Genomic DNA, 5,270 nt, shown 5'->3' on the forward strand with positions numbered 1-5,270 from the left:
CAGGATGAGCCATATGAAAGGCACGAACAAGATCGGGAGCATGGACATCAGAGGCAAAGACCCAGGAATTATCTTCCTGAGCATAACCCTTCCACTTAACCAGATACTGGAGTTTCCGTCTAGAAACACGAGAATCCAAAATCTTCTCCACAATATACTCCAACTCCCCCTCCACCAAAACCGGGGCAGGAGGATCAACAGATGGAATCACGGGTGCCACGTATCTCCGCAACAATGACCTATGGAATACGTTATGTATGGAAAAAGAATCTGGAAGGGTCAGACGAAAAGACACAGGATTAAGAACCTCAGAAATCCTATACGGACCAATAAAACGAGATTTAAACTTAGGAGAGGAAACCTTCATAGGAATATGACGAGAAGATAACCAAACCAAGTCCCCAACCCGAAGTCGGGGACCCACACAGCGTCTGCGATTAGCGAAACGTTGAGCCTTCTCCTGGGACAAGGTCAAATTGTCCACTACATGAGTCCAAATCTGCAGCAACCTGTCCACCACAGTATCCACACCAGGACAGTCCAAAGACTCAACCTGCCCTGAAGAGAAACGAGGATGGAAACCAGAGTTGCAGAAAAACGGTGAAACCAAGGTAGCCGAGCTGGCCCGATTATTAAGGGCAAACTCAGCCAAAGGCAAAAAGGACACCCAGTCATCCTGATCAGCAGAAACAAAGCATCTCAGATATGTTTCCAAGGTCTGATTGGTTCATTCGGTCTGGCCATTAGTCTGAGGATGGAAAGTCGAGGAAAAAGACAAGTCAATGCCCATCCTACCACAAAAGGCTCGCCAAAACCTCGAAACAAACTGGGAACCTCTGTCAGAAACGATATTCTCTGGAATGCCATGTAAACGAACCACATGCTGGAAAAACAATGGCACCAAATCAGAGGAGGAAGGCAATTTAGACAAGGGTACCAAATGGACCATCTTAGAGAAGCGATCACAGACCACCCAAATGACTGACATCTTTTGAGAGACGGGAAGATCTGAAATAAAATCCATAGAGATATGTGTCCAAGGTCTCTTCGGGACCGGCAAGGGCAAAAGCAACCCACTGGCACGAGAACAGCAGGGCTTAGCCCGAGCACAAATCCCACAGGACTGCACAAAAGTACGCACATCCCGCGACAGAGATGGCCACCAAAAGGATCTAGCCACTAACTCTCTGGTACCAAAGATTCCAGGATGACCAGCCAACACCGAACAATGAACCTCAGAGATAACTTTATTCGTCCACCTATCAGGAACAAACAGTTTCTCCGCTGGGCAACGATCAGGTTTATCAGCCTGAAATTTTTGCAGCACCCGCCGCAAATCAGGGGAGATGGCAGACACAATTACTCCCTCTTTGAGGATACCCGCCGGCTCAGATACACCCGGAGAGTCGGGCACAAAACTCCTAGACAGAGCATCCGCCTTCACATTTTTAGAGCCCGGAAGATATGAAATCACAAAGTCAAAACGGGCAAAAAATAACGACCAACGAGCTTGTCTAGGATTCAACCGCTTGGCGGACTCGAGATAAGTCAAGTTCTTATGATCAGTCAAGACCACCACGCGATGCTTAGCTCCTTCAAGCCAATGACGCCACTCCTCGAATGCCCACTTCATGGCCAGCAACTCTCGATTGCCCACATCATAATTTCGCTCAGCAGGCGAAAACTTCCTGGAAAAGAAGGCGCATGGTTTCATCACCGAGCAATCAGAACTTCTCTGCGACAAAACAGCCCCTGCTCCAATCTCAGAAGCATCAACCTCGACCTGGAACGGAAGAGAAACATCTGGTTGACACAACACAGGGGCAGAAGAAAAACGACGCTTCAACTCTTGAAAAGCTTCCACAGCAGCAGAAGACCAATTGACCACATCAGCACCTTTCTTGGTCAAATCGGTCAATGGTTTAGCAATACTAGAAAAATTGCAGATGAAGCGACGATAAAATTAGCAAAGCCCAGGAACTTTTGCAGACTTTTCAGAGATGTCGGCTGAGTCCAATTATGGATGGCTTGGACCTTAACAGGGTCCATCTCAATAGTAGAAGGGGAAAAGATGAACCCCAAAAATGAAACCTTCTGGACACCAAAGAGACACTTTGATCCCTTCACAAACAAAGAATTAGCACGCAGGACCTGAAAAACCGTTCTGACCTGCTTCACATGTGACTCCCAATCATCCGAGAAGATCAAAATGTAATCTAAGTACACAATCAGGAATTTATCCAGGTACTCTCGGAAGATGTCATGCATAAAGGACTGAAACACTGATGGAGCATTGGCAAGTCCGAATGGCATTACTAGATACTCAAAATGGCCCTCGGGCGTATTACATGCAGTTTTCCACTCATCGCCTCGCTTAATACGCACAAGATTATACGCACCACGAAGATCTATCTTGGTGAACCAACTAGCCCCCTTAATGGGAGCAAACAAATCAGATAATAATGGCAAAGGGTACTGAAATTTAACCGTGATCTTATTTAGAAGGCGGTAATCTATACATGGTCTCAGTGAACCATCCTTCTTGGCTACAAAAAAGAACCCTGCTCCTAATGGCGACGATGACGGGCGAATATGCCCCTTCTCCAAAGACTCCTTCACATAACTCCGCATGGCGGCGTGCTCAGGCACAGATAAATTAAACAGTCGACCTTTTGGGAATTTACTACCAGGAATCAAATCGATAGCACAATCACAATCCCTATGCGGAGGTAGGGTATCGGACTTGGGCTCATCAAATAAATCCCGGTAATCAGACAAGAACTCAGGAACCTCAGAAGGGGTGGATGACGAAATAGTCAGAAATGGGACATCACCATGTACCCCCTGACAACCCCAACTGGACACAGACATGGATTTTCAATCTAATACTGGATTATGGACTTGTAGCCATGGCAACCCCAACACGACCACATCATGCAGATTATGCAACACCAGAAAGCGAATAACCTCCTGATGTGCAGGAGCCATGCACATGGCCAGCTGGGTCCAGTACTGAGGCTTATTCTTGGCCAAAGGCGTAGCATCAATTCCTCTCAATGGAATAGGACACTGCAAGGGCTCCAAGAAAAACCCACAACGCCTAGCATACTCCAATTCCATCAAATTCAGAGCAGCGCCTGAGTCCACAAATGCCATGACAGAATACGACAACAAAGAGCAGATCAAGGTAACGGACAGAAGAAATTTTGACTGTACTGTACCAATGGTGGCAGACCTAGCGAACCGCTTAGTGCGCTTAGGACAATCAGAGATAGCATGAGTGGAATCACCACAGTAGAAACACAGCCCATTCAGACGTCTGTGTTCTTGCCGTTCAACTCTGGTCAAAGTCCTATCGCACTGCATAGGCTCAGGTTTAAGCTCAGGTAATACCGCCAAATGGTGCACAGATTTACGCTCGCGCAAGCGTCGACCGATCTGAATGGCCAAAGACATAAACTCATTCAGACCAGCAGGCATAGGAAATCCCACCATGACATCCTTAAGGGCTTCAGAGAGACCTCTTCTGAAAATAGCCGCGAGCGCACCTTCATTCCACTGAGTGAGTACAGACCACTTTCTAAATTTCTGACAATATACCTCTATCTCATCCTGACCCTGACACAGAGCCAGCAAATTCTTCTCTGCCTGATCCACTGAATTAGGCTCATCGTACAGCAATCCGAGCACCAGGAAAAACGCATCAATATTACTTAATGCAGGATCCCCTGGCGCAAGGGAAAATGCCCAGTCCTGAGGATCGCCACGCAAAAAAGAAATAACAATTCTCACTTGTTGAACTGGATCACCAGAAGAGCGAGGTTTCAAGGCCAGAAACAGTTTGCAATTATTTTTGAAATTCACAAACTTGGCTCTATCACCATAAAACAAATCAGGAATAGGAATTCTTGGTTCTAACATAGGCTTCTGAACCACCAAATCTTGAATCTTTTGTACATTTATAACGAGATTATCCAATGAAGAGCACAGACCCTGAATATCCATGTCCACACCTGTGTCCTGAAGTACCCAAATGTCTAGGGGAAAAAAAAGGCAAAACACAGTGCAAAGAAAAAAAAATGGTCTCAGAACTTCTTTTTTCCCTCTATTGAGAATCATTGATCATTTGGCCTCCAGTACTGTTATGAAAGGTAATTCAGTACCACAATGGACATAGAGGTCAGCGCACATACAGTGACCTGGCAATAACCCAAAAAACAAGAACGAGCTCTGAGACGTGGGAACTCTGTTGACCGCAATCCCTAATCCTCTCAAACCACACTAAAGGCAGCCGTGGATTGCGCCTAACGCTCCCTATGCAACTCGGCACGGCCTGAGAAACTAGCTAGCCTGAAGATAGAAAATAAGCCTACCTTGCCTCAGAGAAATATCCCCAAAGGAAAAGGCAGCCCCCACATATAATGACTGTGAGTTAAGATGAAAAGACAAACGTAGAGATGAAATAGATTTAGCAAAGCGATGCCCAACTTTCTGAACAGAGCGAGGATAGGAAAGGTAACTTTGCGGTCAACACAAAACCCTACAAAAACCACGCAAAGGGGGCAAAAAGACCCTCCGTACCGAACTAACGGCACGGAGGTACACCCTCTGCGTCCCAGAGCTTCCAGAAAGCAGGAACAAACAAATAGACAAGCTGGACAGAAAAAAAACAGCAAACAAATAGCAAAGAATAACTTAGCTATGCAGAGCAGCAGGCCACAGGAACGATCCAGGAGGAGACAGGTCCAATACTAGAACATTGACTGGAGGCCAGGATCAAAGCACTAGGTGGAGTTAAATAGAGCAGCACCTAACGACTTCACCACATCACCTGAGGAAGGAAACTCAGAAGCCGCAGTACCACTTTCCTCCACCAACGGAAGCTTACAGAGAGAATCAGCCGAAGTACCACTTGTTACCACAAGAGGGAGCTCTGCCACAGAATTCACAACAGGGTTTGAAGAAGAGGGGCCGTAAAGGGGGGGGTACGGTAACAACTCTGCTGGCATCACGTCATGGCCTCACATCTCTCACACTATCTTACCCACTGCTCCAGGTCATGATGTGGTTTCTGTTTCATCCCAGCTCCATGTTCTGTGTCTCTGCTCTCTGCATGCCTCATGGCTATGTGTATAGGGGGCCGGCGCCTGAACTCTCTGGTTCTTATAGGAATCAGGTGCATCTGTCTAATCAGTTCCTGACCAATTATCAAGAGGTCTCCTGTATATAGTGCAGCTCCACCCTGTGGTCTGGGCCTGTGCAATGTGTTA

The sequence above is a fragment of the Ranitomeya imitator genome, chromosome 3, assembly GCF_032444005.1.
Source record: "Ranitomeya imitator isolate aRanImi1 chromosome 3, aRanImi1.pri, whole genome shotgun sequence".
In the NCBI taxonomy this organism is placed as follows: domain Eukaryota; kingdom Metazoa; phylum Chordata; class Amphibia; order Anura; family Dendrobatidae; genus Ranitomeya; species Ranitomeya imitator.